The 21,828-nt window shown below is 42.8% G+C and overlaps 1 protein-coding gene across 1 annotated transcript in view; it reads right to left on the bottom strand.

Annotated features, from left to right (window-relative positions):
• The window catches only part of PHYHIPL (phytanoyl-CoA 2-hydroxylase interacting protein like), a 195,559-nt gene extending 181,995 nt beyond the window's left edge, over positions 1-13,564 (bottom strand). The window contains exon 1 of the mRNA XM_084633932.1: positions 13,495-13,564. The gene's annotated coding sequence lies outside the window, so the exon portion shown is untranslated. The remainder of the gene's footprint in view (positions 1-13,494) is intronic.
• Between the last annotated feature and the right edge of the window lie 8,264 nt (positions 13,565-21,828).

The following is a 21,828-nucleotide window of genomic DNA, read 5'->3' as shown; positions in this document are numbered from 1 at the left end:
TTTAGCTAGTTTATTGTTTCTGTTGTCATTAGGGGGTTGTTAAGGACAAGCTAGTTTTCTATTTTTTTAAATCAATTGTACATAGTTTAAAATTCATATCTGTGCCTAAGGTTTTTGCTAGGCACCATATTCCCATCAAAATAAATAAAATAAACGTACTTCGGATCATCTCAAGAGTGGAAAGCTGCTACATGTAAAAGAAAAGCAAACTAGGAATGTTTAAAATTATTCAGATCCACAGGGTGACTATTTTATACAAACGTGCATTAGTGAATCTCAGACAAAATTCCTGCAAAAGTTAAGAAACTCTCATTGATATCTACTGTAATACCCATAAAAATAACAGACATTAAATCCTATCTAGGAAAGAAAGATGTGAGGGACAGGGGAGCGGCTGAACACAGTTCATTTACAGAAAACAAAGATTCCTTTATTTTAAAAGATTCCTATGTAGTGAGCACTATCTTTGCCTCGAATCATTCAGTCTACTTTCCTTTTATAGCTCTTATTTCTTCAGTACATCTTGGCATCTATTCCAAACTATAAACAGAAACATCTAGATTGAGATTCATGTCATTTTTAGCCTCCAGGTAATGCAATCAGACATTATATGTCGCCTATCCCTGCAGAAAAGGCTCCTTATGTCATGGGTGTCTGTGAAACTTCTATAGCCTTGAATCTTCTCTTTAAAACAATTTTAAAAGATAAAATGACATTTTTTTTCTCGTGCAGTTGGATGCTCCACAAGGAAGAAGAGTTTAATGGGAGGCATGTTTTATCTACAAACTGAATCTGTAAAAAAAGGAAAACATACACAGCTCCCCATGGTAAAACCAGGAATATATCAGAAGTAATAAAGGTAAAATCCTGGCGCCATTGAAGTCAATGGCAAAATTCCCATTGACTTCAGTATGGACAGGATTTTACCTTAAGCCTTCACAAAGATAAGGGTCAGAGCTTCGAAGAGGACAGAAATATTATATCAAGAACAGAATTGTTGTTTTAAAAGATCTGTAAAATGAATAAATTCTGAACTTTCCAGTGTATCTGAAATTAGTGACAAGGTTAAGGAGCTCACAATGACTGTGATCAACTCATTGCTAATGTCCAGGCATGAAGGATCATCTGATATACGCCACCCTAAGGGATTCTACTATGATCCCAATTCTCTAGTGACCTCAACCCAGGAATAGTTTGACTTAATAAGGCCTCACAGTACACTGAAGCAGGACATTGAATGGAAAGAGGGAACCTTAAAAGAATAAAACAAAGCAAACATTAAACAAAGATTTGCTTCTGCTCTGCATGTTTCTGTCAGGTGATACCACACCAGAGAAACTATCCCTTTTGATACACTGATTGATTACACAGATATCATTCATCCCCAGGAAACTCCCCTCCAGCAAACATCCTGACAAGCCACGTCTGTAGTGTCTAAAAGAAATCTCAGTTTTGTGCTGTAGAAACAACCACCACTGCTAAAGAACCCTTTACCACCTAAACAATTCAGACTTGTTCTTCTAATGTCCTTCTAGAACCTATTCATGGGTCAACACCTCTAATCCAATTCCCAAATCAATGTTTTAGATATACCAACAAAACTCTTCCCTGCTTATAAAGAATTAACAATAGGGTGACATAGCTCAAACCTCTCCCCTACGGTCTCCCCTGAGCACTGCATCCAACAGGCAGTGGGTGTGATGGGCCCAAACCCTGTAAAGATATGTCTAACTTCAATCAGACACCCGCGGTTGGCCCATCCCAGCTGACTCAGGCTCGCGGGGCTCAGGCTAATGGGCTGTTTAATTGCGGTGTAGTCTTTCAAGCCTGGGCTGGTGCTTAGACTCTAGGACCCTGCAAATGAAAGTTAACACTGCAACTGAACAGCCCCTTAGCCCAAGCCCAGGTCAGCTGGCACAGGCCAGTCTAGGACGTCTAACTGAAGTGTAGACATACGCAAAGAGTCCCAGAAACTTCAGCCAAACTTTTGTACTGGTGACTCCTTTCACATAGCAAGCCTCTCAGTGTGACCCCCCTTTATAAATTACAAACACTTTTTAATATATTTGACACCATTATAAATGCTGGAGGCAAAGCAGGGTTTAGGGTGGAGGCTGACAGCTCACAACCCCCCTGGCAACCCCTGAGAGGTCCCAACCCCAGTTTGAGAACCCTTGTAGGTACTTTAATATCCCTTCCCTATTCCAAGTATCCATGTCCCAGTAACTACCAACAACATTTAGCACTGATTGATGTAAACCATTATCTTTAATATACTTCATATTGTTCCACCTTTACCACTTCCTGCAAATGCCTATATATTTGTAACAGTTATATTTAATTAAGATTACTAACCAAGTAAGCCCTCCATTTTGGAGATTTATTTCCACCTTCCTGTTTCTCCCTGGTCTAACAGCTAGTATGTTGGACAGGTTTTCTTGAAATATCCTAATACTGTAACAAAACAGAAGCCACAAAAAGAGCACCAATGTGAAAACTACCAACTGATATTAGCTTTCAGATTATTATTGTTTTAAGAAAACTGCAATTTTTCTGAACTCCAGGAAGCAAGGCTGCAAGTATTTCACAGCAGCTTGCCTTTTCTTCTAGGAGTTTATATCAGGTTAATAACGTCATTAGTGGAGTTGAGAAATGCCACTACAGCTAAAAGAAAAGTGAGAAACTTCACACTCTGCATGTGAAAGTTTCTCCTTAGGAAATCCCTGTGGTTCAGCATTCCTGTCAGGCAAGGCAATGTACCTATAAATTTCACCAAATGGGAAACTCAAAGCATAGTGCTCAAAGTGGATTGCTGCGGTAGATCAGCACTTTTTTTCCTCTACTCTGTTGAAGTTGACTAACTCCAATCTCTGACATATCATGCCTGCTCGAATGACTGGATACTTTGTCAACTTCACTTTGCTTCTCCGCTGATGTATGAAGTGAAGCAATGGGGGAATTGTGTGATATACAGGATTTGCTAGCAAAAGACTACTCTATTTCTTCGCTTCAGTCATGTAATATTGGTGAGGCCTCCAAAATCTAATTCCAGCATTGCCAATGCCAAACAACCAAAAATGATTCAGGCCACCAAAAATAATGAGATTGGCTAAAAATCATGAGATTTCATAAATAATATACGTCGGGTTCTTTTATTCGCTCTGTTTTTGAACCTTTAAGGGGTACATTTGCAAGTTTTTTTCTGCAACCACATAAGCTAGAACTTCCTTTAAAAAAAAAATGAAAACTGAGTTCTTGTCTACACAAAAAAGCTGTACCAAAGTTATACCAGAATGGGTTATTCTTGTACAGGAAGGATACTAAGCTACACTAGGAAAAGCACTTTTTACTGGTATAATTGTGCCCACACTAGGCATTGTACTGATATAACTATATTAATATAAAATTATAGCCCTAATCAAAAAAGTTATAACAATACAAAAACTGTATCTAGACCAGGCTTCAAGTTCTCATGTATTCACAAGACTCTTGGAGCTGGGGCTTTAAGAAAAACACCAAATATCACAAGACTTGCACTAACTACTCTGTAGTGATTTTGCAATGCAGAAGGCACAGACAAAAAAAATCTCTGTACCATAAATATTGCTGTACCTCTTGTGATGGAGTGGAATAGGACTATCAAACTGTGAAGTCTGTTATGTTGCCCTGGCATGGAAAGGCCTTTGACACCTTATTGAAGGACCATAACTGATAGCTAGCAAGGCTGCAATCTTAAACTATTGACTGTGACTGGCTGTCTGATCTAGCCCACCCCATGAAACACTGATCTTTCTACACTGAGGTTGCAGGGGGGGGCATGACTGGTGGATATGAAATTTCATACTTTGAATGCATCCACAGATCATTGGTTCATACAAGGAGCCAGAGAACATCACCTTGGTCGGATGAAGGAGTGCATGTGGACAGACTGTGATACAGTGATCTACTCCCCCCATCCAAAAGATGAGAGGCAGAGTCCAGTGGGGAGGAGCAGGCTACACTACCCTGCCCCAGAAGCTGTGTCCCAAACAGAGCTACAGGCCAATCCTTCCGCAGAGAAGCTGAGAGCTACTGCGGCCCACCCCAACTCTGAAAATCCTCTTACTGAAAAATGCATGGAGAGATTTCTGTGGGACAAAAGGCCTCCTTTATACAAAATGGATTCCCCCTAGGAGAGATTGAGACTTGGGGTATTAGGAATCAATTGGGTGGTGCCCCAAAAGGTACTTGTGATTGAACTTGGCACATAATATCCTTTTCTCATGACATTTGGGCAACCAGCACAGGAAACGTAGGCTGTTGCAGAATTTTTACTGATCTGAAGTTTTAAGACAGTTAAAAATTACTGCAAAATGTGATTTCTGCCAGAGGGCAGGAAAAGTCCAGGATAAGTGTAAAGCAGCCATGATGCTTCTACCTATATTATAGGAACCTTTACAGAGCATGGCCGTGGATACAGTGGGATGATGTACCAAGGTGACAAAAAAGAAATACTGTACATATTGGTGGTGATATACTATGCCACTCCCTGACCTGCTGTTATAACTCCATCCTCCATAGAAACTGACATGGTTGTTGATGCTCTTCTGACAATTTTTAGCAGGGTGCGTTTCCCCAGCAAGGGCCTCGCGGACCATAGAGCCAATTTCATGTCCATGCTTCATCAGGTCTTGTGGGAGTAATATGGGGCTGGACTCTTCTGGGCCTCTGTATCATTCATAAACCAATGGGCTGGCGGAAAGGTTTAACGGGACACTTAAAACGATTCTGAAAATTTGTGCAGATCAGCACCCATATGACTGAGATGAGTACTTACCTTATCTGCTGTTTGCCTACAGGGAAGTTCCCCAAGTATTCTCAAGGTTTTTCCCTTTAGAATTGTTCTCTGGAAGGAGGACCCAATGGGGCCTGATTGGCAGGGGAAAGCCGCTGCAGAGGGGAAAATCAGTGGTGGAGTAGATGTTGGCCTTTAAGGAAAGGCTAACAGGGCTCAAGTTTTTCCACGAGAAACTAGCCAGTGCCCATGATGAACAAAAGGTCTGATCTGGCCTCGCCACATATGCTAACACATAATAAAAAACACCATTGAAGACAAGGCCAATCATTCACTTTTCGAACTCTCTCTCAAGCAGTTATTTCCCTAATCCACATCTCCCCAGTAAGATCAGTGGAAAGACCAAGGGGTCAGCAGCAGCATGGAACTTTCAAATCCTCGTGAGCCAAAACAAAATATTTTCTCATGTTGTTTTTTATACTCAGATGAAGCAGCTTTTGTGCTTATTAAATGCCCCCACTATGCTCCGACATTTAGTCATCCATATAAGCTGTTTATGGCATACTGCCTACTGTACTCTTCTACCATGATATTATCCCTTAATTTTTCTGATGAATAGCACTTTTACTGTAGTAACCCATGCAGTAAATTATTTATGCTGGTTACAGTTGGTTGTTACAAAACAGTTACAAAAAACTGAAGAGACAGTGTAGTGAGCAGACCATGTTATTAAAAAATAGATTGGCAGTTCAGTAACTACCAGCAATTTTAAGCTTAGTTCATACTGTCATTTTTTAGCTTTAAAATGTCGCCAACTGGATTATCTGAAATCACAAGGGACTTGAGGTTACACACGAAAGGATTAAAGTCAGAACTTGTGACTGATGTTCAGCTTTCCTGTTTCATTCTCACCTCCTGCCTCTTGCAACCTCCCTTCCTCCCCCTCAGCAATACTGTTTCTCAAAAGAGCACCCCCGCCAGATATACCTTCTTCTGTTTTCAGAGACCTGTGCCCGGGTATCTTGCTCTGTGATCTCTAAGTAACAGACTCTCAAGTACAGCTCTGCAGTAGTGAATTAAATGTCCTGTCACAGTAGTAGTACAATGCAGATAAACCAGAGAGGACCAGCCTTCTGCTCTGCAGTGCTGCAATGAATGGGATCCTTGTGACTTTCAGACTGCAATCAGTGCAGCCCAACAGAACAGAGGCGCAGTGCCGAGACTGAATAAGCAATAGATGGTGGGGGAGCACTACATGTGAGAAGATGACTCTCTACTATGTGGCAGTATTATGGAAATCTGTACAGTGTACACTTCAGGAAAGTGCTGATCACAGCTAGAGGTGCCACAGTGAAGGAGGTACTGCAGTACTGTTTAAATTTTAATTGATGGATGCAACATTGTGTCTAAACCTCATCCTGCAGTTGGTAGAGAGCAAGTTAATACTCTCCTTTCTCTGTGCAAAGAAACAGCCACAGCCCCCTGGCCTCGCTGAGGAAATGACAGTGAGCTGGGGAAAGTTTTTGCAGTTCAGCTTCCAGCTGAAGTTTAACCTTACAGTTTCTCAGACGGGCTAGGAAATAGCATAAAGAGGGAGAGCAATTATTGCTGACTGCGGCTTAACATTGTTAGCTCAAGGCTGGGTAGAAGGGGATCCAAGTGTCTCTCTTTGGCAGAGGGAAATAGACTCTGGGATACAGGAGAACCTGTAGGGAAATCCTAGGAACAGCCAATCATGGGCTGAAATCTTAGGCTGAAGTGTAATGTTCTGTTGTTGGTATTTAAGATCCCTGTAAGGCCAAAGCCCAAGGAGAGGAGACTCTGGATTACATCAAGAGTTTGTATTTCCTGTGCACAGCAGAGCAGGAATGTCACTTGTTTACGGGGTCATTGCCCCATGTTGTTCCCCCACACTCCAAAACTGGCAGTTTGAGAGTGATGACATACATAGGGTGGCAATTTCTGGAAGGCTTTGGATGTGATTCACTGAAACTTTAACAGGTTTCCTGGATTGGCTTTTTCTGTGCCATCCACTACCACTTACATATCAGCTAAATTATAGAATGTCCCTATTCAGCGTGCAGCTGTGTGTGTTACTGATGTAACCAAAAATGCCAAATGTGTTTCAATTCAGGCTTATGACACTTGGGACATTTTATGTCAGGAACAAGCGGGCATTTGTCTGGGGTCTGCCCACAAAGGCACAACAGTAGAGATGTAGTAATTCTTTATCCGAGCTCCAGGTTTGGAAGCAGAAGGCTTACGTAACCCCCCAGCTGGGATTTCTGTATTCTCATTTAGCCATTTGCTGCACAGACATCTTATTGGAGACAGCCAGCAAAATAAGGGCCCAATAGAAAAAGGATCTCTTTTTATTTGGGAATGGATACCATTAAGTGCACAGTGTTAAACTGCTCTTGTGTAGCTGAACTATGTTATTTCCATACACAAAATTATAAAGATAGTTAAGGCTGGAAGGGTATTAAAAGTTACTCCAGCTGTCACCCAGACATCTGCAAACCTCCCTATCGCACAATTCTATGAACAGTCTCAGGCCCTCCACCAGAGAAAGCCTGAAAATGCACAGTTACAGCATGGGTTCACTTTTTATTCTTACTAGCCCGAGGGCAAGGAGGGAAAAAGGAGGGGAAGGTACCACCCCATCTTCCCTCCCTCTGAACAGCATGGAAATTAAATCCATTCCATGGAGGAAACAGCTAGTACTTTAGTGACCAGAGTACTGGGTCAGCTCAAGGTTCCTAGCACTCTGTCACAGGGCTCAACAATGGTTCAGATGCAGTACCAATTCATTTCAGGGCTTATCTTTCTCAAAATTAATTCAGTCTGGAAATCAGCCAAACCTCAGTAATTAACAGACACTAGCTAATAACATCAGAAGGTAAAGGCTAGGTGATCGATTGGAGTTCTAATTGCATATTAAAGGCTGAAGAAGCAAATCTGTTTTGACTATGCAAATGGTTCTAGTGTTAGAAGTCAAGAAGATTGAAAACAAAGATATGAATCAGACATGTTATTCTATAAAAGAAATGGGAAATGTTCTTTGTCTAACTCATTAACAGCAACAAGAAGTTTCTTCAAAGCAACACTGGCACCATAAGCCCTGTGAAAATATCAGGCTTCCTGACCTATGGGGAGTTTGTGAGAAACTAAGTATTTACAATTCTGGATCAAACATACCTTGGGCCTTAAAGGAACACTATCAACAACTCAAAATCTAGTCACTTTCAATTTTCAGGTAGTTATCAGGTTGTAAATCTGCCCATACTTTCTGTTATGTTACAATAACATTATCCTAACCTTTTTTCGTCCCACAAGCCACCCTCCCCACAAAAAGAAAAGGGGAAATTGACTCATTGACCATGCAGGGGAAACATTGAAACTGACTGTTGATAAAGTGCTGCCAAATGCATGAACTAAACAAACAAAAGAGGTAATTATTTTTCATGACTCTCTTTCAGCCATAGCAATCTTAGGTGTTGCTTGTAAGAGCAGCGTGGAAACATTTCCAAACAAGGTGAGATTTTAAGTAGACATTATCCCATTAAAAATGAGCATTCAAACACAGAATTTCAGAAAGCCCTTCGGGGACTAAGGAAGCTGTTGCCCTCAGACATTTACTTTATTTTTCTCCCACATGGTCTCTACAAAACCAGGTCTAGCCAGCACCAGGCCATACACATGGGTGATAAATATAAACACTCCTGTAGGATGGGAGCAGCACTCCATACCTGCAATACACTAAGATCCCGATCTCACAAATGACTTGCACTGCCAATGACCTCAAAGTGCTCTTTTTGCAGCCAGGAGGAGGAGAAGGCAGGGGGCCATTAAGCTGGTTCTGCACCTCCTATGATTGCCCATACACAAAGCTGACCTTATGGTTGCTTTGTGCCAGTGGAGCAGCACAAAGTACTTGTAGCAGGTACAAGGAACCAGCCTTTTCTCTTTAATATTGTTAGCCAATATGATAAGTTACTCAGAATGTTTTGCTTTCATGCTAAGCTGTATGACTATGACTAACATAGTTAGTATAATGTATAACTAACATTGTATTCCCCACAATGCTCTGTACTCACATTAAGCTTTATTGTGAAAACGTACTAGCTGGTAAAACTGTTTGTAACCTCTGTTGTTTGTGTATGCAGAACCCGTCAGAAGCAATGCCAAATATAAATGGTGTGTTAAGCACAGTTGGTTATCTTCTAGGGATAATTGGTACAATTAGTAGAGATGTCTTTCAAAATATGCAGAAAAGTAGATAAGAAAAGCAATGACAGGCTTGTGCTAATATAGTAAAATCTGTGAAATCTTCTCTCTGTTGTAAACAAGTGGGGTATAAATATGGGCAAAATTTAGTTCAAGATTTTGGAACAGAGTGAAAATGTAAACAGCAAGCCTGTTCTCCAGATTGGGTGAAGTATTAACCCTTTCTGTATTGTGCCAATTTATCTATGCTTAATAACTTGATTGAGCTGAGTTATCTGATATCTTATCAATACAGAATTGAGAGCACTGGTATCAATGACATCCATAACAATATCCATTTTGGTACCTTTAAGAATCTAGGGCAGGGATTGGCAACCGTTCAGAAGTGGTGTGCTGAGTCTTCATTTATTCACTCTACTTTAAGGTTTTGTGTGCCAGTAATACATTTTAACGTTTTTAGAAGGTCTCTTTTTATAAATCTATAATATATAACTAAACTATTGTTGTATGTAAAGTAAATAAGGTTTTTAAAATGTTTAAGAAGCTTCATTTAAAATTCAATTAAAATGCAGAGCCCCCAGGACTGGTGGCCAGGACCCAGGCAGCGTAAGTGCCACTGAAAATCAGCTCGCGTGCTGCCTTTGGCACATGTGCCGTAGGTTGCCTACCCCTGGCCTAGGGAATATCCAAGTATGTGACCACATTTGAGCTCCCGTATTTCACTTTGTTTTTTACTTATAGATGTTTGGATTTAATGTTGAGACAGGCTCTCTGAAAATAAATTCCATTATATACTATATGAGAATCCTCATCTAATTCCTATATAAAAGGACTGTCCATCATCCAAGGCATATCATCAAATTAATCTACCTTGTCCGTATGGGTAAGAATGCAGAAAGAACATATGGTGCAACTCTGAGTTTGAAGTCTCAGCGCATCTATTTAATGGTAAGAAAATTTGCTTTGTAGGGGCAAGTGAAGAGTGACTAGGAAATCCCGACTGAGCCACAAAGGTGCTAGCTCAGGGAAAGGCATATACTTTCGTAAGAGATGGTATCTGAGATCCCTTGTCATTAAAGCCACTACTGCCCAGTTGTTGACCATGGTGTCCATTATGAATGCTTATCTTTGGCTCAAGAAGTGAAGGACAGCTCACATTAAATCTTTGGTGGTACAGCCAGCAATAACAATGGATAATAGTTCTGCTGAACGATATTAACTACATGCATCTACAGATTTTCTGACAATACAATTAGGACAGATGTTCTAGAGTTGACTTCCTATCCCTTTCCCCTCAAAGATGAGTTCCAGTTCAATTGATAAGGTTCTTCCTGTGTGACGGGGTGTGGGGACTGTGTCCAGTGGGGGATGAGTATACCCCATCCTTCAAGCCACCCTCTGTCTCCAGGCAGTGAGGCCTAAGGGCTAATGTCAACAAAGTGACCCTTTTCTGCAGGGCTATAAAGCCTAGAGGCCAGAGTCAATAAAGCTACGCTGGTTTGCCGGGCAGCCAGGCCTAGTGGCCAGAATCAATAGAGATACCCTGATTTATAGGGTGGCATGATGGCCTGAAAAGGGGTGGACCACCACCCGGGTGGGGGGGGGGGCGGGGGAGGAGGGTTTGGTAGCTGGGGTAGGGGGACCTGGGCCCTCCCTACTCCCCGGGTCCCAGCCCAGGGCCTTGGAGGCAGCAAGTGATTTCACCACTGAGTCAGAGGGGATCCAACCACAAGACACCGACTATGCTTGGGACTATGGCTAGTCCCTTCCCTGGGCTATTTCCTACTGTCACTCCTGCATCCGTGGCCTGGGTGACTTCAGGGTTCCCAGGTTCCTCTGCCTGGGCTGGTTGTGGTGGCGCCCAAGTCCCTGGGGTGTCTGCAGGTATCAGGGCATCTGCCGGGGTCTCAGCACCTCTGGCTTCCGCTTTCAGGGGCTGCCACTGCTCTGAGGCAGGAGCCTGCAACAGATGTCCTTCCTCTCCGGCGGTCAGCTGAGAGTGAGCTGGGCTGCTCCTTTTTAGTGACTTGTACTGCACTTGGTGCATGCCCAGTAGGAATGTGGGGGCATGGCTTCCTCAGCCCAAAATGAGGAGTTAACCCTTTCCTGTCCAGTGCGGGGTGAGTGCACCCCATCACACCCTGTATGAAAGGCAATGTGTTTCAGTGGATAGGAATTCAGTTGAGTTGGACTCAGAAGAGCTGGTTCTGCATTGGCTCTGCACTGATCTGCTGGGTGACTTTGAGCAAGTTTCTCCACCTCCCTGTGCCTCACTTTCTCCATATTTAAAATGGGAATAACCATACTTATCTGCTTTGTGAAGCTCTTAGATCTAGGGATAAAAAGCACTACATAAGACCTAGGTATATATATTTTTCTGCCTTTTGAGGTATTAAGTGGTCACAAGATGTTTCCTTGCACACAGCGATACTTACCCGTTCTTGTCTACATCCTGGGCAGTTGTGTCTATTCCAGGACTATCTCTAGCATTCTGGCACATCTGATCTACTTTCTTTCAAATCTCAACAAGGCTTTGCCATAAGTATAAGGTTTATATTATGAAGTGATGTTGTTATGAATTGAGGAAAAACACTCCTAGTATCTTTGATTCAGCAAGCTTGGAATAGATGTTATGCAGACACTGCTTAGCCTAAGGAAAGGGATTAAAGGACTCAGATGATTTACTCAAACAGTAAAAGATATTGAGATGTGCGTAGTCCTAGTGGCAAGTCTGAATACACATAAATTACCCTCCTCAGCAATGAGCAGAAATTAGACAAGGAGTCACAGATACTCATTGTTGCTTGTGGATATTTTCTTTTTCTAACACCTTTGACTTCCCAACCTCCATCCTTCATAATCTGCCTCCCTTTATGAGACATTTGCAGTAATAAAAATGCATAGTTTTGTTTCTGAAATTAAGTATATGCCAATCGTTAGATGATCATTTTTAACATGGATGAAACTTGTCTTGATTTTGTGGCCAGGGTATCTAGAGTGGCTACGGATAATCATAAGGCATAGGAACACATTTAACATATTCTTATTGCTCTTTTCTTAGCTGTCATTGATACTGAGTAGCTGAACTTTTATAAAAACATGTATCAGTTATGGTAACTGAATGAGAAACTGAACTCTGCTCTGCTGACTGTATAAAGACTGCGCTACATACAGATTTTGTACCAATATATCTAGTATAGTTAGGGGTGCCAAACTGAAATAAATATATTGGCATAATCTTCAGTGTGGATGCAGTTATACCAGTAAAAAGATGTATTTATATAGCTTGTTCCCCTTTCCATACAGGACTAGCTATACTAGTCTAAGCAGTTACACCAGTAAAACTATGCTCACATTTAGGGGATGGTACTGTGTTAACTATATTGGTATAAAGTGGCACAACAGTTCTATACAGACAAAACCTAAAAGGTGTGCAAAACTGCTTTCAAGGATCTGTATCATGTACTTCATAGTAGTATTAGTCTGAAAAAAAACCATGCATGTTAATGGGTCACATGTCTATTCTACATAAGAACACGGTAAAGAGAAAGTCCTTAATAAATTCCTATTGCTGAGCTATCTTGCAGCAAGTCAGGATACACTCAGCACACTGCAGCCGCAGCAGAAGCTTTTCCCATGGTCTGTACATCACTGGTAATTCATCTGCATCTTTAACCAGTACCATCAAGTCATCCAATTCACCTCACGTTTATAGCTTTGGAGATCTTGTAAAGTCACCCTACTTAATCCTATTGCGGTTTTATAATAAAGTGGGGTTTAATGCCTCCTTTCTGTGAAACTTTGACTTTAAATAAAGTTGAACTGGTAGTTAAATAACTGATACCTAAAGATCTTTGCTATCAACATTTCAACACTCATCTTTAGGAATATTCTCCTGGCAATAACATTAGTTTACTTGATCTCTAGGCTGGTCTGACTTTCTTCTGTTTTCATCATCAGCCTCCATCTGCAATATCTTCTTGATTTTATTTAACTTCCCTTGCCAGACTGGGATTTACTACATACTTTCAGCTTTGCCAAACATTATATAAATACTGTATCATCAAAATAGCTAATGGCTTAGCAGTAGCCAAATGGTGGTGGGCAAATCAGGAGAAAGTCCAGAGTATGAATTCCCTTCTGTGTATGGCCTGGAATCTGTTGGAGCAAAGATGAGCTTTTACATGCATGAACAGTTATAGGGCTTGACCATTTCATTTTTAGGCATATATTTAAATATTTACACCCTCTTTCCATTTTAAGAGCCAATATGTTCTTTAAAAAAAAAAAAGTGACTGTAGCTACTGCCAAGAGACCTGCACATTCACAGATCAGCGATCACACCCTTATTCCCCAATTGCTGCACTGGGAATGTGGTATGCCTGAGAATGACAGCAGACTTCCCGGTGCCATATCATCCTTCTCAGAAGAACCACCATTCAGAAGCAGTGCGTGCAGAAAAGATGCTGAAGAAGATTTCACAAAACACCTACCCGACAAGCATATCAGCCACTGATGCTGTGGTTGGCAGTGCCCGAATCCTTGCAAGGGAACTGTGAGATCTCTGTTAGAGTGGTGTAAAAAGATCTGAGTCATAATGCATCTCTTGCACATAGATGTGCTTCATTACCATCAAAAGCACCAGCCCTTCAACAATTTACACTCCCAGATAATCTAATGCAAGTGTCCCATCTAGTGGCTCTCTATGGTAATACTCCAGTCTCCAAGTGTATTGAATATTTTCTTGTACAGCTAATGGCCCAGATTTTCATCCAGTGTGAAGCAGTGTGGCTTCACTGAAATACATTGATTTCACTCAGTTGATTTAATTGGAGCTATGCCAATTCACACCAGCTGAGAGTCTGGCCCTCTGTATGATTACAACTCACTGAGCAGGAGAATACAGATAAAAATGCAGGGCTAACTTCTGTCTAATCTGTAAGGAAATGCAATGCTAGGAGATGTTCCCAACTATTTCCCAGTAATCTGCACACTCCTAACGGAGCACTGGACAAACAAGTATCCGTCTTAGCCGGTGCAGAATTGAATGCCAGCCTCTAATACCTGCTGAGCGTGAAACAATCAAGATGCTTGTCATCTAAAACTCAGGAATTATAATGGTAACGTTGACAAACCATTACTTAAGGCACCAGGAGTGGCTGCACTAATCAACAAAGGAAGTTGTTTCCCAGTGTTAAATTCTCTGTTACTGGGTTGAAAATATGACAGCCATTGCTAATGAAGCAACTTATTTAAAGAAAATGAACAACATCCTTTTGATGGGGTGGATTATAGCTGCATTAACTTTGATGCAAGTATGGTCTTCACAGCAGCAATCCTTTTCGTCAGGGCCAGATTACAGCAATCTAAACCCTAGGCACACCACAGCACAGGGTCATCCCATGGCTCCACCTCCATCTCCCTGCCCCTGAGCTGTCACCCTGTTCCACTGGGAGTGGTCGTAGCATGGGGTTCTCATCTCTGCCAGAGGAACCATAATGAAAACCTCTTTTGCTTGAGTGCAACAGGGGTAGCAACAAGAAAAGGAGTACTTGTGGCACCTTAGAAACTAACCAATTTATTTGAGCATGAGCTTTCGTGAGCTACAGCTCACTTCATTGGATGCATAAAAGTAGAAAATGCAGTGAGGATGTTTTTATACACACAGACCATGAAAAAATGGGTGTTTATCACTTCAAAAGGTTTTCTCCTCCCACCCCACTCTCCTGCTGGTAATAGCTTATCTAAAGTGATCATTCTCCTTATGATGTGTATGTAATCAAGGTGGGCCATTTCCAGCACAAATCCAGGTTTTCTCTCCCCCCCACCCCACTCTCCTGCTGGCAATAGATTATCTAGAGTGATCACTCTCTTTACAATGTGTATGATAATCAAGGTGGGCTATTTCCAGCACAAATCCAGGGTTTAACAAGAACGTCTGAGGAATGGGGTGGGGGGGGGTGTAGGAAAAAACAAGGGGAAATAGAAAAGGAGTACTTGTGGCACCTTAGAGACTAACCAATTTATTTGAGGGGAAATAGGTTACCTTGCATAATGACTTAGCTACTCCCAGTCTCTATTCAAGCCTAAGTTAATTGTATCCAATTTGCAAATGAATTCCAATTCAGCAGTCTCTCGCTGGACTCTGGTATTGAAGTTTTTCTGTTGTAATATCGCAACTTTCATGTCTGTAATCGCGTGACCAGAGAGATTGAAGTGTTCTCCGACTGGTTTATGAATGTTATAATTCTTGACATCTGATTTGTGTCCATTTATTCTTTTACGTAGAGACTGTCCAGTTTGACCAATGTACATGGCAGAGGGGCATTGCTTGCACATGATGGCATACATCATATTGGTCGATGTGCAGGTGAACGAGCCTCTGATAGTGTGGCTGACGTGATTAGGCCCTGTGATGGTGTCCCCTGAATAGATATGTGGGCACAGTTGGCAACGGGCTTTGTTGCAAGGATAGGCTCCTGGGTTAGTGGTTCTGTTGTGTGGTATGTAGTTGCTGGTGAGTATTTGCTTCAGGTTGGGGGGCTGTCTGTAGGCAAGAACTGGCCTGTCCCCCAAGATTTGTGAGAGTGATGGGTTGTCTTCAGGATAGGTTGTAGACCCTTGATAATGCGCTGGAGAGTTTTTAGCTGGGGGCTGAAGGCAACGACTAGTGGCGTTCTGTTATTTTCTTTGTTGGGCCTGTCCTGTAGTAGGTGACTTCTGGGTACTCTTCTGGCTCTGTCAATCTGTTTCTTCACTTCAGCAGGTGGGTATTGTAGTTGTAAGGATGCTTGATTGAGATCTTGTAGGTGTTTGTCTCTGTCTGAGGGGTTGGAGCAAATGCGGTTGTATTGTAGAGCTTGGCTGTAGACAATGGACCGTGTGGTGTGGTCTAGGTGAAAGCTGGAGGCATGTAGGTAGGAATAGCGGTCAGTAGGTTTCCGGTATAGGGTGGTGTTTATGTGACCATCGCTTATTAGCACCATAGTGTCCAGGAAGTGGATCTCTTGTGTGGACTGGTCCAGGCTGAGGTTGATGGTGGGATGGAAATTGTTGAAATCATGGAATTCCTCAAGGGCTTCTTTTCTATGGGTCCAGATGATGAAGATGTCATCAATATAGCGCAAGTAGAATAGGGGTATTAGGGGACGAGAGCTGAGGAAGCGTTGTTCTAAGTCAGCCATAAAAATGTTGGCATACTGTGGGGCCATGCGGGTACCCATAGCAGTGCCGCTGATTTGAAGGTATACATTGTCTCCAAATGTGAAATAGTTATGGGTGAGGACAAAGTCACAAAGTTCAGCCACCAGGTTTGCCGTGACATGATCGGGGATATTGTTCCTGACGGCTTGTAGTCCATCTTTGTGTGGAATGTTGGTGTAGGGGTAGCAACAAGGGTCCTTCTTGCTGCTCTTCCCCTGTGGAGGAGCAGGAATTGCAGCAGGGGGGGCACACGTAACCCAGCAAGTAGGGTAAATCTGCTTGGGTCTGGCTTGCTTCACTCTTCTCCTGCCACACGCCAGATTCCTCTGCTGGGCTGTCTAGTAGAGCTCCAGAGAGCAGAGGGAGTTATCACATCTCCCTGAGATCACAGGTAATTATTCAGACCCTTCAGAGCTCTTGTTTCAGGTTGTCTGCAGACTCAAGTAGGCATCACTGCACTGGTTACACTTAGGTAACATTTTCAAGCTTTTCTTTACAACGATGAAGTCTAGAAACTTACTGTGTTTTAAAGTGAAACCTAGGATTCTCCCTCATGATATGACTCCAAGAGCTGTGGCCCTAGGCTTGAGCCTCTAGTGTCTATACCTTAATCTAGTTTTGCTTTCGGTCATTCATGGGCTTGATACATTGTTATATTAAAGGGACCACACACAACATCTGCCAATAAACATTTCCAGCGCTTCAACATACCACTTAGAACAAAATACTCCGGGAACAGGTTAGTGCTTCCTGTTATGAAGTGAAGAAATCTGACAAGAAGCAGTCACTGCAGGAAGGTAAAGATACACACAGAAAAATAAGAAGTCACTACAACGCATAGGCTTCATGTCTTCTGGATTCAGTTCTTGCCATCTCCAATTTATTTTATATTTTGAGATTAGTCATCCCGGTATATTCAAAACCTTAAATATATAATGCATCCTTTTTGTTTTTCATTTATGCTGATTACACTCACTTGTTTTGAAATTGATATCCTGGGAAATTTGCACTGAAGATAGTTGTGGCCAAGGGGATTTAATATCATGTGTACTACAACAGAATTCCTTGCTTATTAAAAACATTAATCCAGCAGCCAAAAAGTTTATTATCCTATTGTGCATGAGATTTCTCATTTTTTCCTTTTCCCTTTTAGAAGGAAATGGAGATATTTTTGCTTGGCCCATTACAATTCATAAACTTCCCGCTCCCCATTCTTCCTAATATGAACTAGACTGGAGTGGTTTCTAATGTTGGCTTTGTGAATTTTCCATAGAGAAATGGAAACCCTTTACCTATTCTTCATGCTGTGCAGTGCAATGGAGAGGTCAAACAGGGCGCTACATGGGTATCTAGCGCATGGAGTATGAAAATATGTGTCATGTTCAGTTTTAAACATCAACTTTTTTGAACATAAAAAGAATTATAAATATTCTCTTCTTTTAAAGGTACACATGCCATATGCTTATCTACACTGCACACTGTGTATATGCTGTCTGGTCTCTTCATGAGTAACTTGTATCGGCAGCTTCTCAGGGAACGAAGAACTCCTTTACAATCAGATTAGGTTTTAAATCAGAAAGTTTCGTTTACACCAGATGACAATGAAAACTCTGAAGTTAGCTAGCAGGATCTTGTCTATGCAAAGTTATTCAAGGATTACAACAAAAGTTACCATTAAGTTAATGAAGCATCCATCTTTCCTTCACAGCAGTCTTGGGTTCAAACTGGACATAAGTGAGGAAATACTTTGGTGCCTCATCGAGAGCTGTGCAAAATATTTTGTTGATAAATTCTAAGATGGGCAAGTCCCCTTATGAAATTCTATTTGGTTTTGCCAGGAAAAAAAAGCAAATTGTGGCACCGTAACTGCTTTGCACTTAGAGAATGCAAAAAGTGGTGGTGGAGAACTGAAGACCAAAGGAAAAATCCATTGGCTGACACATACTCTGATGAGCTAAGCATTATCCATGTGATCAACTGTGCTCATTCTTCACAAGGAGAACTTGGAGACAGAGGGAGGGAGCTCTGCCAGGTATCTGAGGGGAACAGCACAACTAAATCTACGTCCATTTTGTTGTAGCTGTAAAGAGAACATAATGAGCCTTTTCAGGTTTTATTATTATTAGAGGCGGTGGAGAGCGGGGACTTGGGGAGCGTAAGGATGTGGTAGTGAACTTCAAGCACGCGAAGCAAATGATGTAAAAAAAATCAAATTTTAAATTGTATAAACATCAACTAACAGAAGCAAAACAAAAGGAGACCATTCATATCCAAGGGAAACGGAACACTAGGCTTCAGCTATGGAAAATCCTGGGCTGTCTGGCATTCAGAGAGCTGGTAACATAGGCCCCAGTCCAGCAAAGCACTCAAACAAGAGCTCAACTTTAAGCATGTGAATAATAACCATCCCTTTTCAGCAAAGCCTGTCTTTAATTTTGAGCCCTTCCTTAAGTGTCAGGACCCTGGGCGAAGGTAGGCAAGACTAGTGGCAGGAAGTTGAGAGCCAGAAACTGAAGCCAGGGTTAGAGCTGGTGTCTGAGTCAAGAGTCAGTCTGAGGGCAAAGCCGGAGTCCGAGTCAGATGTCAAGCTGAGAGTCAGAGCCAGAGACCGTCAGGAATCGGGTCAAGGGTGAATACCAGGAGTTCAGGTTCAGGGGGTCCATCAGGCTTCAGGATCCAAGTCAGAGCTGAGATCAATACCAGGAGTTCAGAAGCAGAGTGGTCATGACAGCTAGTTAGGAATCCACATTGTTGCCTGGACACTTCCTGGTAAGCCCCATGGGCTTATATCAGATCAAGGAGCTAATTAGGGATCACTAAAACCACTCTCAGATCACTTGAGGTGGAACTTCCAATGGCATGCAATCCCTGAAAATTGTGGGTCACAGGCAGTGGCTATGTTACAGCTGCCACCAGGTGGCAGTGCAAGGTTGTGGGTTACCTAGTAGCTCTCCAGGCCTGGGTTCAAGTTCCACTGATTCTTACATCACCACCTATCTGGGTGGGCTGCATGGAAGGCTGCCATAAGGTCAGGTGTGTGGACCTGGAACATCAGCTTCCAGGATCAGTACTTGGGGCCATACCCTTCCCAATCAATGAGATACCAGATCACATATCTGTTGTGACTCTGGGCCTTTACTGCGGGGGAAGGTGGTTGCGTTCAGAGGGGTTATTGATATATGTCTACTGGGTGTAGTCTGAAAGATCTAGGTAATTGGAGCCAAACAGCCTTGAGGTTGATCACTTGGCTGGTATGGGCTGAGATAATGGTGGTCCAGTTGGGTATGAGCAAAAGTACTGGTAGTCCAATTTGCAATAGGGCTGGTCCATGCAGAGGAGTTGTGTTGACAGCTACTCATTCTGTCCCACAGCAAACACCGGGCCTCCCCGACATCAACAATCAGTGGGTCATTGCAGTTCTTTGCATTTTCAAGATGTATTTTAAGCTCCTCCTGGACCTCATGCATCTGCCAGACCCAGCTGGTGGCTGCAGGGTTCATAGAGGTAGAACGTATGGCTGGATAGAGACAGGGATGGAACCAAAGTTCATTGCACTGAGATGCCCAAGGCTTGCGCCATATTGGCATCTATAAAATTGTCTGAGTCCTTGAGTGTCCTCTGCTGGAGTTTATTGAGGCTTCTCTGTGACATTCAGACAAACCTGGACTTGCAACTGGAGTGAGGGCTTGTGCCTTGGACTTGCTTCAGTAAGAAGTGGGGGGCAACCAGTGGGATGGAAACCGCAGGGCCTCTCAGGCCAACTCCCGCCTGCCACCACGCCTGGGCTTGGGCATTTCCTGATGTTTTCTGTGTAAGATCCCATGAGGGAGAGTCAGTCAGAGGAAGTTCGGATTTTTCTCTACAGTAGAAACACAAGCTGTGGTATAGGAAGTACTCCCTCTCCTCGGAGGTCATGTGACAATGGGCTCCATCGATTTGCATGTGTTCTAGGACTGGGCTGAAGACGGGCACTTGGGAACACCAGCTAGGGGGCAATGGAGCTCCCCCGCTTTCTTTGCTTAGGTCATGCAGCATGTTGTCTATGTGTCTGGTGACATCGAGGTTGGTGGAGGTTTTCACATGAGTTGCTCATCTTTGATCTCTCACATAATCCACACCAGAATAGGTAGGTCACTTCATTCCACTCTGTATCAGATACAGAGTCGCCTGAAGTGGGTGGCATAGGAAGTGGCCAGTCCCTGCCCTTGACATAGCTTTTGCAGAGCTGCTTTGGCAGAGCAAGCATAGTGGAGTAATCGAAAATATAGGTAAAGGAAAGCATCCCAGTTTGACGGTGTCGAGTTCTATCATTTGAGTTTGGGCAAAACCCAATCCAGCACTTCTCCCATCAGAAGACTAATTATGAGTCCTGCTTTTGCCTGGTCATTGGGGTAGAACCAGGACAAAGCAGGAACAGCATGTAACACTAATTGAGGAAATACTTAAATTTTTGGCAGTCTCTGTTGAAATGCTCCAGGAGGGGAACTATAGGCCCAGGGTCCAGATGCACAGCCACAGTGCATCTGGAGTGCTGTTTTCTTGTCCTGCACCTGGGAGGTCTGCTCTTGCAATGTCTGGTTCTTGGTGGCATACTCTGCCAGTTAGGCCCATAGCACTGTGTTTTCTTTGTGTAGCCATGGGATCTGTACCTGCAGGGCCCAGTTCTCAGATGAGACCTGCATAACTTGTGTTCCCAACATGAAAAGTTCTTCCTGGAGGCTATTACTCCATTCAGATGTGCCTGGTGCCCTTTGGACGTGCCAAGATGTCCCCACAGGGCCGACTTTCTCCACAGCTTATGGGGTGGTCCAGACAAACTGTCAGGATTCTGGACAGAAGTAGTAGCAGGAGCTTGGGAGCAAGGAACCAAAACCAGGGGTCAGAGCAGATGTCTGAGACAAGAGTCAACATGAGGGTCAAAGCCAGAGCCTGAGTGAGTCAGGAGTCAAGCCAAGGATTAGAGCCGGAGTCAGAAATTGGACTGAGGGTCAATACCAGGTCTCAGGGTCAGTGTTGGAGTTCTGTGGGTCAACTGGGAGTCAGGATCTAAGTCGGAAGCTCTGGTCAATATTGAGAGTTAGAGGCAGAGAAACAAGGTGTTCATGGCAGCTAGCGAGGGATCCACATTGTTGCCTGGACATTTCCTGGCATGCACGATGGCCTTATATAGGATCAAGGAGCCAATCAGGGATTACTAAAACAATGGTCCATTGGATCACTCAAGGCTTCCTTTTCTGCCAATAAACATCTCGGTGGATATTTTCAAAACCAACTCAAAGATTTAGCCACACAGATCGAATTAATTTCCATCGAGGTGGTATGGCTGAATCCCCTGAAAATCTCAACGTCTGGCTATTTGTTTTTTCTCTAATTTTCCCATTCCTTCAGCCTTCTGCGACAGGTTTATCAGATTCTGCCATTCCCTTACAGATGAGCTGCAACTGATATGTCATAATATATTCACTTAAAGTAACTGGGTACCTGCTAAAGAAACAAGAAAAAAAGATGACATTCACCCCAGCAGGAACCCTGAGAGCATCTGTGCCTGATGAATATACTGAGCTCAGCCAAAGGTGACAGTAATCTGTTTTACTGGTCTAGGAAGTGCTAAAGGAAAAGGGAAC

Source organism: Lepidochelys olivacea (assembly GCF_965140295.1).
Source record: "Lepidochelys olivacea isolate rLepOli2 genome assembly, chromosome: 7".
Classification (NCBI taxonomy): Eukaryota; Metazoa; Chordata; order Testudines; family Cheloniidae; genus Lepidochelys; species Lepidochelys olivacea.
Note: the sequence above shows the minus strand (reverse complement) of the source record. Positions and strands in the feature narration are given on the sequence as shown.